Below are 13,369 nucleotides of genomic sequence, written 5' to 3'. Positions count from 1 at the left end.
CTCACAGGACCCAGCACATGCTTGTGGCTTGTGTGCTCACAGCTGAGATGGGTCACAGCACGCAGTAGGGATACACGGGAGGGAGGGCCCCTGCTCTGGTCACCTCATGACCCTTCATGCCCACTCCTTCCCTCGAGGGTCTCTAGGGTGTCTCCTCCCCCAGCGACGAAGGGCAGAACCATGACGGTTACCCCCACCCCCGTCCCCCCAGGGAAGCTCATTAGAGACTTGGCACCCGGTTGGGGGCTGGTCACGTGGTGTTGTCTGCCCTCACCCTCCAAAATGCCAGTGCCCAGAAGGGGAGCCGGGGCTCAGCATGAACCACATGGTTTGTGCAAACAGCACAGGCGCAGGGGGCTGCCCCTAACGGGAGGCGGGAGGGTTTAGATCAGAGCAGGGAGCTGCTCACCAGCTGCATTAGCTTCCCGGGGCAGCTGTGACAAACGACCACAAACCGAGGCTCAGAGCAACAGAAACCTGTCCTCTCTCAGTCCTGGAGACCAGACGTCTGAGGTCAAGGTGTCCCAGGGCCGCGCTCCCTCCGGAGGCTCCAGGGGAGGGTCCTGCCTGCCTCTTCCAGCTTCTGGGGGCTCCAGGCATCCCTGGGCTTGTGGCCGCATCCCTCCCATCTCTACCTCCGTCTTCACATGGTGTCTCCTGTGTGTCTGTGTCTCTCCTCGTCTCTTAGAAGGACACTGTCACTGATTTAGGGCCACCCTGATCCAGGATGATCTCATCTTCAGATCCGTAACTAATTATACCTGCAAAGACCCTACTTCCAAATAAGGTTCCATTCTCAGATTCTGGGGGGCATGACATGGACATAACTCTTGGGGGGACCCCCACCCATTCAACCCACTGTAGTACCCAGTTCCCAGATGCCAGCCGACCTTCCTCAGGACAGCATCAGGCTGGTGATGTTCTGTCTTTCTGCAGAGTTGCCTCTTGTTTCTTGTGGTAACAGTGAGGTTGGGTGGGGAGCGCTTCTGGCTGACCGCCCGGTCATTCCAGGGACCACACTGACGTGTCCTTCCCGGGAGAGTGCGAGCACGGCCAGGGCTCCCTGTGAACACTCCACACTGACCGCTCGGTGGTCAGACACCTGCATGGGCTGGACCGGTCCCCGGACCTCTGCACCTTCTACCACATCAACAGCCTGGTGGACTCTGTGTGGGCCTGTGACCAGGAGGTTGGGACCGGCAGGATGGGTGGGAGCCCTCCTGCCTGCCACGTGGCCTCCAGCCCACCACAGACCCTCCGGTCCTGCCATGGACACCCCCATCGCATTAACCCCCAAGAGGGCTTCTGGGAGGGGTGAGAATTTGGCCATGAAGCAGACAGGGCAGGCCCTAACTGCAGCAGGTGAAGGCAAGGACTGGGGGTGCTTGGCTATTTGTCCCCCAAAGACCCCGAATGTGGGCTCTCACTTGATGGGTCCACCTCCACCTCAGCTCACCTGGGGGGTTGTTGCAGGGAGAGCGTGTCCTTGGGTGATTTTCCAACTCTTCCCACACCCAGCTTCACCCCCTGGGCCCCCCTGGCCCCATTAATAGTCTTTAAATAGTGTCTCTCACCCAACAGGCCTGCGTGGGAGATTTTAATATTGTGTGGGAGTCCAGTGACCAGCGCCCATGTGTCCTGGGTGTCTTGGGAGGGGAAGGAGCCTCCCTCTCACATTCCTGCCCCAGTGCACCTGGGGTCGGGGGCAGCAGACCCAGGCTCTGTTCTGGCAGAAGCTCCCTTTCTGTGAACAAGTCTTCCCCCACTCCCGTTATCCTCCCTGGAGGCTCAGGAGGCCACAGCATCGGGGCACCTCCAGCACCAGGACTCCACCCTAGGGAATTTCTCAAGAGCAGGGACCAGGCCTGGAGGCGGAGGGGAGGAGGGAGCCGGCCTCTTCGGGATCCCCGGGGCTAGGATGCCTCCTACGCAGGAGGGCCTTGGACTCAGCTTAACTACCACCTGGGGTCTCCTTCCCTCCCCTGGTAGAGGGGCCCTTCAGATTCCAGGGCCCCAAGATCCTCCCCACCGACTTCTGACCCCACCTGCAGAGTCGGGGACACAGAGACCCCCTCCCCAGCTTCTTTTTTCTTGGAGGCTCCCAGAATTCCCTGAAGCTGTTATACCCAGAGTTTATTATGGTGAAGGATGCAAGTTAAAATCAGCGAGGAAAGAGGGGATGAGCAGGGTCCAGCCTCCTCCGCTGTGGCAGCCCAGGGAAGCCCACCTGAGTCCTGAAGTGCAGGGTTTATTGGGGTCTGTCACGTCAATGTGGGCACCGCCATGTGCCTGACCTTGGCCTCCAGCCCCCAGGGGAGACTCAGGAAGCCCCACCGTGTATGATGCCGTGAGCACAGGCCAGCCTGGAGTGAGGCCCACGGAGCGTGGACACTCCCATCAGACTCAAGGTGACCTCTGGAGCCAGGAGCAGAGGCCCGGCCTCTCTGTGGGCAGGTGAACCCACACCGCACAGGCTCTGGTGCAGTGCCCATTCCGTGTGGTCAGCATGGGTGCACGCGGGTCAGCCAGTGTGTGTGTGTCCCAGCCTGTGACCGCTGACCACACTGTCCTGCTCTGCTCCCAAGAGCGAGGCCAATGGAGGGACAATGCGGGTGGGAACAAAGCCGGGTCATGGTCCGGCTAGGTGAGAAAGGGTCCAAGGAGTGAGAACCCGGCTGCCCTTGCCTGGTGAGCCGAGAGCTGACGTCCATCCTGTGGTCAGTCGTCTCCCCACGTCCCGAGGTAGAGCTGCCTTTCCTGCCCCCTGGGGCAGGGTCATGCCTGTGTATACAGCAGGACGCACAGCAGTGCATGCAGCAGGCCTGATGCCTGCCCTTGGCATGTACTTGGGGGCTTGCTGAGGGTGGAACATCCCGACAGGACATGGGCCGACCCCGCGGAGGATGTAGGGGTGAAGCGCTGGGAGCCTCTAGAGGGGATCCTCACCTGTCTGCACAGGTGGACTGAGGCCACAGACCAAGGGTGGGCAGGCGGGGAGCCCAGTCCTGGGTCATCCCTGAGGCTGGAGGAAGGGTGTGGAGATGGGGGTGATGGTGGTGGGGAGGAGGGGCTGATCACAGGACTGTGGAGAGGGACCATCCGAGGCAGCGGGGAAGGTGAAGACTGTGCCTGATGGGAGGACGGAGAGACCAGCAGGCGGCGCTGTAGGCGCAGGTAGCAGGGCTGCTCCCTGCAGGGCGGCGCCAGAGCCCCGCACCGCTGGAAACCTCGCGGTGTCCAGACAGAACCCCAGAGGATGGGGGCCCGGATGGGCGGGAAGAGTTTGGAAAAGTCACCTTATCTCCACATGTCCTGGGGGAGGGGTCCCCGCTCCAGCCTCGCTCCTTAGAGTCTCCCCACCTGGGGAAGTCAGCACACTCAACAGCCGGTCGTGCACGGCTTGGAATTTGTCCAGAGGATGAAGGGGAAGCGGGGAAAGAATGAGAAACAAGCTCTACGTGCTTGGACAGCACATGCCACTCTAATTTCCAATCAGGAAGAGGAATTTCCCGAAGGCTCAGGCTGCCCCTGTAACCAGAATGGGGCTTAAAGCAATCCTGCCACTTTGTGGCCAGTTCCAGAAACAAGTTGAAGACAGGTGTTCAGGGGGACTGCAATCCACAACGCCTGCAGGGTTGTGAATGACAACTATGGTGGGAAAATGTCTTGGGGTAAGTAATTGAAAAGGACTTGCAAACAAGGCAAAATTGCAGGAACCGGATTGCAAGAGGTAGATTGGACTCGCCATTAAAGCACATGAAAGCTGCTCAACGCTGCCTACAATTCAGTTTGCCAAAAAGGGCGTACAGGTGAAATCCATACGCCCTTGTGCCAACCAAACATGCGGGAAATACAAATCAACACTACAAAGATGTATCACTTTGCCCCAGTCAGAATGGCCATCCTCACAAAGTGTAAAAACAAGAAATGGAGGAGGTGACGTGGAGAAAATGGAACGCTGCTACACTGATGGTGGGAATGTCAATTGCTAACAGCCACACTGGAGAAGGGTATGATGTTTCCTAACAATTCTAAAAAATAGAGCTATAGTGACTTCCCTGGTGGCGCAGTGGTTAAGAATCCAACTGCCAATGCAGAGGACACGGGTTCGAGCCCTGGTCCGGAAAGATAACACATGCCGTGGAGCAGCTAAGCCCATGCGCCACAACTACTGAAGCCTGACACCTAGAGCCCGTGCTCTGCAAGAAGAGAAGCCACTGCAATGAGAAGCCCATGCACTTCAACAAAGAGTAGCCCCAACTTGCTGCAACTAGAGAAAGCCCACGAGCAATAACAAAGACCCAACGCAGGCAAAAAAAATTAATTAAAAAAAACAGAGCTACAGAGCATACGGCACTTCCACTCCTGGGTGTATATCTCGGGATAACCATAAATCCATAGGACACAGGCACTTCAACTATTAATGCAGCCCTTTTGCAGGAGCCTCGACTTGGAAACAATATAAAAGTCCTTGGAAGGAAAAAATGGATAAAGAAGATATGGTACTTATGTACAATGGAATATTACTCAGCCATGAAATCAATGAAATAAGGCCAGTTGCAGCAACTCAGGTGGACTCAGGTACGATCATTCTAAGTGACATAAGTCAGACACAAAAAGACACTTAGCATAAGATATCACTTATAGGTGGAATCTAAAAATGGCTACACATGAACTAAGTTACAAAACAAACAGAGTCACACATTTAGAAAACAAACTTATGGCTGCTAAAGGGGAAAGGTGGGGTGGGGTGAGGCATAAACCAGAGGGTTGAAATTAACACAGATACTGTTCCAAAGACCAAATAAGTAATCGACAAGACCTACTCTGTAGCTCAAAGAACTGGACTCAGCACACTCTAGTCACCGGCAAAGAATATATACGACCAGTAAGAATCTGAAAAAGAATTTATGGATGTCTCTCTGTAAGTGAATCAAGTGGATGTGCAGCAGCAAGAAAGACAGCATTGAAAAGCAGCTGCACCCCATTATAAACATAAACTACAAAAACAACACACAGGGAGAAACTGTTACAAAATGCGTTCAGGGGCTGTGATGAAACCTGCATTGGCCCCATCTAGATCCGCAGCTGGACGGGACAAGAGCAGAGGTCTCAATCTCTGTCTTGAGGTTTACAGTCAAATGCTAGCTCAGTCACTTTACCTCTGTTCATACACTGCTGATTATTTTCAACAAATCACAAAGATATCGGCATTTTATATTTACTGTTCGGTGCTTGAGCTGGAGTAGCAGGCAGCACCTTGAGTATATTAATCCTGGCTGAGCTATGCTGACCTGGAGCGCTACTTGGAGATGCCCAAATCTGTAAGGTAGTCATAACAGTCCCTGCACTTGTAATAATTTTCTTTATAGTTGTACCCACTATGATTGCAGGGTTTGAAAACTGACTTGGGCCACTAATAACTGGGGCACCTGAGGTAACATTTCCCTAAATAAATCATATAAACTTTTGACTACTTCCCCCATCATTCTTACTCCTACTCATATCACCAATAGTAGAAGCTGGTTCTGGTACAAGTGGAACCGTATATTCAGCTCTAGCCTGCAATCTGGCCCATGCAGGAGCCTCTGTCGACCTAACCGTTTTCTCCTTACATTTAGCAGGTGTCTCTTCAGTTCTTCGTGCTATTTCTTGTATTACTATAGTCTTTAATCCAAAACCAGCAGTCATATCCCAATACCAAACACCATTATTTGTTTAATCTTCCCCAACTATAGCCATATTACTATAATTACCAATCTCAGTCCGAGCAGCCAGAATTGCCATACTGTTAAGAGATAGAAATCTAAACACTACTTTCTTTGACCCTGCAGGAGGAGACCGAATCCTATACCAACACCTGTTTTGATTCTTTGGTCACCCTGAAGTCTGTATTCATGGCCTACCAGGGTTTGTTATAATCTCACATATCATTACATACTATTTAGGACAAAAACTGCCTTTCAGCTATTTGGGAATAGTATGAGTCATGTCCACTGGCTTTTTAGGAGTTCTCTTGTGGGCCCATCATAGGTTTACCATAGGGATAGCTGTCAACTCAGGAGCATACTTTGCTTCAGCTACCGTAATTACTTCTATCCCTACAGGAGTAAAAGTATCTAGCTGATTAGCGACTCTTTTTTAATTTTTTTTTTTTTGGCTGTGTTGGGTCTTCGTTGCTGCATGCCAGCTTTCTCTGGTTGTGGTGAGCAGGAGCTACCTTCGTCGTGGTGCGCGGGCTGCTCATTGCGGTGGCTTCTCTTGCTGCAGAGCACAGCCTCTAGGCGCGTGGGCTTCAGTAGTTGTGGCTCGCGGGCTCTAGAGGGCAGGCTCAGTAGTTGTGGCACACGGGCTCTAGAGGGCAGGCTCAGTAGTTGTGGCACACGGGCTTTTTGCTCCGTGGCATGTGGGATCTTCCCAGACGAGGGCTCGAACCCGTATCCCCTGCATTGGCAGGCGAATTCTTTTTTTTTTTTCCTCCCCTCACCTTGTCTTAAGATGAGGAATGTCTGAATTTTAGACATTTATTGAAAATTTGTACATTTCATATAAATGGACTAGACTCCTTAAGCTGGTACAATGTTTCCACAGACTGTCTACTATATAGAGGTCTGGCAGCCTCTGGAGTGCCTGCAGCCTGACCAAATTCTCTGCTATTGCCCACGAGGGATTAAGAAATGGCACATGGAAAATGGTGGGCAGACTCACAAACACTTGTTTGGGCTGTTGCTTTCCTCTTCATCTTTTATTCCCATCAGTCCTAGGCCAGAGAGCGATCCATGAGTGCACTCAGTTCCTGGCAGCAGGAAGAGGCAGAGGGTGCCTGGGCACAGGCTGTGGTAGAGCTTTCCTATCTTCCTGCCCCAGCGCCAGGCTGCTATCTTTGGGTGGTCCACCTTCACCATCTGCAAGGTCTCCTGCTCCGAGGGGGGAGGTATGACACGAAGCCCTGGGGGCCTTGATTCAGGAGGTAAGCCCCTGAGCCATGAATGGAGGTGCCTGGGGGTTAGGGCATGCCTGCCTTTCAGCTTCCAGTTCTTGCCTGTGAGAATGCCAAGGGCCCTCTGGGCACTGCCAAAAGTTTTGAATCTCAAGAAACAGTATTTTTTCTGCTTTCCATTTTTAAGATCTTTAGGCAAGATCACAGCTTCCAGGCCCAGGAAGAGGCTGGACTGTTGCCACAGGTGTTCCTTGAAGGTTTCACTCACTCCAGACAGGTATATAGTAGCTTGGTTCTCAGAATCTTGTTCCAGCTCATTCACAAGGATGTCACAATCAAGGGTGAGCTCTGTCACAGGCCTCTGCACCTTGATGCAGGTACCTTCTACCAGGATGCCATCCAAAGACTCTATGGCCAGCTGGACACCTTCCAGGATTTCGTATTGTATACAGAGATGTGGCTGATGGGTTTCAAGAATAAGAGTCACTGACCGGACTGGACCAAAACTCTTAAACAGCCTCTTCAGAGCTCTAAGGTTACAATTTTTGCTAAATGGCCCAGCATAGACAGTTGACATCTCCATCCACTTGATCCTCATTCTTTTGCTCATCTCCTCAGTGAGGTTGGGTGGAAAGGGTTCAAAAGAGAACTGCACGATGCTGAAGGTAAACAGGGGGATTTCCACTCTAGCCTGCTCAAGAACCTCTTTATTTGAAAGGCACTTAATAGTTTGACAGTTTTTGGAAGAAGAAAGTTCAGTAGCATCTGCCTCCCGAGTCAAGGAGCTTCTGGCCCATTGAGTCCCAGCATTCTAAAACACTTGTGTTTAGCTGCTGAACTACTTCTGCTGTATTTTTCGTCTCTAGGCCTGCTGCTTCTAGTTCTTGGTGACTAGCTAGTGCCTCCAGATTTAGTTCTGCAATCTTCTTTGGGCCATATTTGAGGAAATACCGAGCCAATTCAAGGGCTGTTCTAGCATCTTCTGTGGCATCATGACCAAACCTATCTGGACACTGTATACCCTTCCCCAAAATAACTTCTGCTAAGAACTTGAGCTTAAATCTTCTGCCCTGCTCTCTGACATAAAGCAATGATGTATCAATAACATACGGATGTATCATTTTCAGTGCTCTGAGATCTAAGTCTAAGGAGTGGCCCACTAACACAGCGTCGGGAGGAAGCAGTGCTTTTAACTGTCTCTGTACATCTTTGAGTGTGGTTGTCACTGGGTTAAGAATCTTCTTTGTGATTCCTGAGAAACTGGTGAGGTAGTCCACAATCTTGTTGTCAGGTTTAACAAGTTCATCCATAACACAGCAGCCTCCTTCAGCAACCAATGAGATGCGTGTTAGTTCTCGCCCCTTGGATGTCAGGCACACTTCACAGTCAAGCCCAAAGAGAGGACTGTTGTCGGTTATAGAACCACAACATTTTGTAGGCACAAAGTTTTCACAGTCAGGAAAACCTTGCAATGGAAAGTGATATGTTTTCATTTCTTCCTTTGTGAGAAGGCATCTGGTCATGCTTACTTTCTTAGAGCCATACTTTTGAACGATGGGGTCATTCTGCAGGTTGATGCTGACTTTTGAGCTGGAAGAAGGTAAAGACCTTTCCATTTCTTTAGGCAGATCCCCAATTATTTGTTTCTTTTGCAGCCCAATGATATCAGCTAGGAAATAAGATGATGGGGGAGGCAAGCAGAACTTGTGTCTGAATGCCTTTCAGAGAAACCCAAACTCCAAATAGAACCTGTAAAAGTGTAGCTGACTCATTCCCTGCAGTATAAAAACCACCACCTTGTTCAGGTGGTTTTGGTGAAAAAGCTGGCACCCGCTAGGTTTAGGAACACTGAATTTGCCCAGAACTGCACGCTTCAGCAATTCACATAGCTGACCATGAATTATTTCACGGTTTCCAGCAAATAAAATGGTAGATAAGCGGGCTTTCTTGGCCTCGGGCTGCTGCCTCTCCTCAAGATCCCAACGGTCTCTCATCACCTCAGACGCCCCGACCAGCTTATTCGGGACTCGCCTCCTCTTCCTGCCCTTCTTGGGGGTCCTCCCGGTCCTTTCCTTCTCTGGCTCCATGAGCAACCCCAGCAGCTGCCTCAGCCTTGGGCCGGCAGGCGAATTCTTAACCACTGCGTCACCAGGGAAGTCCCTAGTTAACATCTGTTCACGGAGGTAATATTATGTGACCTCCCACTATATTATGAGTTTTAGGCTTTAGTTTTTCTTTTTACAGTAGGTGGTTTGACAGGAATCATCTTAGCCAACTCACCCCCGGACATTGTCCTCCAGGATACATACTATGTAGTAGCTCACTTCCATGACCTAATGTCCATGGGAGCAGTCTTCACTATTATAGGAGGCTTCCTACACTGATTCCCACTATTCTCAGGTTATACAGTTAACTCAGCATGAGCAAAAATTCACTTCACAAGTATATCTGTAGTAGTAAATATGACTTCCTGCAGCACTTTCTTGGCCTCTCAGGGATGTCACTACGTTAGTCTGAGTACCCTGAGGCACACACAACATGAAATATTTTGTCTTCAGGCTCATTCAACTCAGTAGCAGCAGTAATGCTAATAATCTTCATACTCTGAAAAGCATTTGCGTCTAAACAAGAAGTCTTAACAGTGGAAACTGCTACTCCTAACCTAGAATGGTTACACGAATGTCCTTCACCATATCCTATGTTTCAAGATCCTACCTATGTAAATGTAAAATAAGGAAGGACTCAAGTCCTTTTCAACCAGTTTCAAGCCAACACCATAACAATTATGTCTTTCTCAATAAATGAGATAAAATTTAAAAGTGATGTAACTTTGTCAAAGTTAAATCATAGGCTAAATTCCTGTCTATCAAAAGGCGTATCAATTTCTTCTAGGCTCTCAAGATGCAACATCACCGATTATGGAAGAACTTTTACATTTTCATCATCACACATTAATAGTTATTTTTAAAATAAGTTCTCTAGTCCTCTATATTATTTCACTAATATTGACAACTAAACTACCTCATATACATACAATAGATGCACAGGTAGAGAAAATTTGAACAATTTACCAGCCACTATTGTAATCTTAATTGCCCTATCATCATTGTGAATCCTTTACATGATACATGAAATCAATAACTCTTCCCAAACCATAAAAACTATGGGTCAGTAATGATACTGAAGCTACAAATACACAGATTATGAAGATTTAAATGTTGACTCCTCTGTAATCCCCACATCAGAGCTAAAACCAGGAGAATAATGACTAATAGAAGTCAACAACCGAGTAGTTAGAGATAGTCATTGAATATTAGTTTCATCTGAAATTGTTGTACACTCCTGAGCTGTTCCTTCTTAGGCCTAAAAAGAGCTGCTATCCCAGGACACCTAACTTAAAGAATCCTAATACCAACAGGACCAGGCCTATGTTGTGGACAAGAGAGCTCGTTTTCCTGAGTTCAAAGACAGGACAGAGGGATATGGCTGAGATATGGGGTGAATCTGGAGCCCATGGGGATGCACTCTCCAAGCTCCAGGATAGGAATGGGGCCTCTAGGGTCCCAGACCACCCACCACACCCTCCCGAGCAGGATCTGGGCAACATTCATTGTCAGTGATGAGGCAGCCCTAGCGCTTGTCACGCCCCGATGTTGGGTCCTATGTGGGCCCCATGCTCTTGGGACCACACCCCACACTCTGCAGGTCCATGCTACAGGGTCCTTCCTGCCTCAGGAGTAGAGACCACACAGCAAGCAGTTCCCTCCCCAACCAGCAGGAGGAGGGGAGGAGAGCAGGGTCACCAGGGGAATCCCACTCAGACAACAACACCCCAGGGGTGCCAGCGGGGACAGTGATGATGCAGATGAGGCACAGACCAAGAGATGGGACCAGAGGACCCAAAAGGCAGCTGGTCAGGTCCTGGCTCACCTGCACCCCGGACACCTTTGTCCCGCATACACCCCCTTCCTCATACACCCTCTCCTTAAATGCAGATTCTTCAGATGCAAACAGGCAGAGCTTCAGACTGAAAGTCAGCTCTTCCAAAATGACCCATCAGCAAACACTGCAGGATTCCACTCCAGTGGGTGCCCTGGAGTCGACAACTCAGGGACTGAAGTGGATATCGGTGCCAGGGGCAGTGGGAGGGAATGGGGAATGAGACTTTCATGGTTGTGGAAGTTTGGTTTTACAAGATGAAAAGTTCTACGGATGGTGGTGATGGCTCCACGAGAAGGTGAGTATATCTGATGCCTCAGAAACGTGCACTTAAAATGGTGATGACGGTAAAGGGTATGTGACGAGTGTTTTATTTCACTTAAATTCTTAAAATGATGTCTTGTTAATTGAGATTCCATTTCGACTCCCTTTCATCACAATTGTCGGAGGCCCAAACACAGTCCCCCACCTGAGGGGCCATCATGGTACCCTCACGGAGCACGTGGCAGACCATTCTTAGGGGGGGCTAGTCTGTGCTCACCTGACCTCTGTCCAGGGGGACCCAGGCAGTGGTAACCCCCATATATTAGACATATGATATGGTATGATATTAATATGATACCACCAAGTGTTGTCACTCACCAGAACACAGAGCAGCAACCCACTCAAACATGTCTGACCTCATATGATTGTGACAAGATTAAGAGAAGAAAAGGAACCACAGGTTAATCAGGGCAACACCCTTAATGCAGAGGTTGGAAATCTCAAAGGGGACAGGACACACTGCAGGCAAAGAGCGCATATGCGGTCTCCCCATACATGTGATCCTGACCCATGCAGGTGTGGTGAGACCCACACAGTCCCCGCACCCTATACCTGGGGTCACACATCCACACTTACCAGGGTGACCCACCTCCCCAGACCCTGCACCTAAAGTCACACGTTCTCACTCAACAGGTGACCCCACCTCCCCAGACCCCCCCCACCTGGGGTCACAGGTCCACACTCACCAGGTGACTCCACCTCCCCAGACCCTGCACCTGGGGTCACACGTCTCCTTGGTCAGGACACCATGGCTCTGCTGGTTGCTCCCCTAATGTGGAAACAAGCTGGGTTACTGGGACCTCCTGGGATGGCAAAAGAAGTGTAAGGTGGGTCTCCTCTCCCCACACTTGTCCCAGAGGAGTCCTCCTCTTCTCACTTTGGTTCTGTGTGATTTTAACTGTTTTTAAAGCTTTCATGCTAGAGTTGAACCCAAAACCTTGGTGCTGGCAGGCTCAGTCCTTTCTTGTCTCACTTACATGTTGAGAAAACTCACAGGACAGCAGGGCTGAAAGCCGAGGGGCAGCTCTGGACTCTGCTGAGTAGGGATGGTAGACTGGAAGGAGAGCTCAGCAGCAGCCTCAGCTGTTACCCATCGGCCTTTTGCCCGATCTGCTTGCCCTGAAATCAATTCACCAGCTAACCCTGCCTCCCTACGCACCATGCACGTGCTGGTAAATTGGAATTATTGCCAGGTAGCCCTCCTGAGGATTCTCCACGAGCCCCAGGGAAGGTGAACCTTGCAGGGATTAAGACTAAGGCCCCGACCATAGCACTGACCCTTGGGAGGACCAGGTCACCACACTCAGAAGAGAGGCTGTTACCAAGACAAGCCCACCTCAGCTCCAGACCCCAGACATCTAAGCACTGACCTTCAGATGCAGGCACGGAGCTTCCCAGTACTGAGGCCAGGCCGGGTCTCTACCCAGGTCCCCATAGTCCTAGCGTACACAGAACATGGTCAGGTCTCAATCTTCTTATTATAGACAGCACATGGTCAGCTCTAAATATAATCAGTAGACAGGACATGGAGAGGTCTAAATCTACCATGTAGACAGAACTTGATCATGTTTAAACTAGCTTAGGGCTGATCTCATAGGAGGTACAGGTCACACACATGGGTCTCTCATCTTTGGACACCCACATCAGGAAACTGAACAAAATCTTTGTCATTAAACATTTCAACAGGCAAAACAGAAATGTTCCCAATTTCTCTGGCCACCTGATGGTCAGGATCCACGGGCGAGCACAGACTTCTTAGAGTGCAGCCCAGTCTGCTGCCAGGACAGACAAGAAGTGGCCTGATTCCAGCCTCCCAGGCTTCCAGAAGGAGGCGGCCACACTGGAAGCCCAGGCAGGACAGTCCTGCATGGTCCGGGCCGGGAGATCCGGTCTGTCCATTCGGCTGGCCGATTCCGGGCGGGGCGCTCAGGGCCGCTGAGAGCCCTGCACTCAGGTCCTGCTTCCCTGCAGCGTGTGCGTGTGCGTGTGCGTGTGCGTGTGTGTGTGTGTGTAGAGGGGGCGGTGGCTGACGGTTCCCATGGCTCCCGTCCCGGGCACCGCGCTGTCTTCCAGGAGAGGCACGGGGAGAGGTTGGGGCACGCAAGCCGTTGGAGAGGAGAACCCACCGCGGAACTCCCTGCACGCTGGCTCGCCCCACCCGGGGAC

At 50.8% G+C, this 13,369-nt stretch overlaps 1 pseudogene across 1 annotated transcript; it reads right to left on the bottom strand.

Annotated features, from left to right (window-relative positions):
* Positions 1-5,707: 5,707 nt before the first annotated feature.
* LOC309650838 (RNA exonuclease 5 pseudogene) lies at positions 5,708-9,053 on the bottom strand (annotated as a pseudogene). The gene has a single exon. The product of its transcript is annotated as an RNA exonuclease 5 pseudogene (transcript).
* Positions 9,054-13,369: the final 4,316 nt, after the last annotated feature.

The sequence above is a fragment of the Balaenoptera physalus genome (assembly GCF_965194825.1).
Source record: "Balaenoptera physalus genome assembly, chromosome: 20".
In the NCBI taxonomy this organism is placed as follows: domain Eukaryota; kingdom Metazoa; phylum Chordata; class Mammalia; order Artiodactyla; family Balaenopteridae; genus Balaenoptera; species Balaenoptera physalus.
The sequence above is the reverse complement of the archived record's forward strand: the minus strand, read 5'-3'. Positions and strand labels throughout refer to the sequence as shown.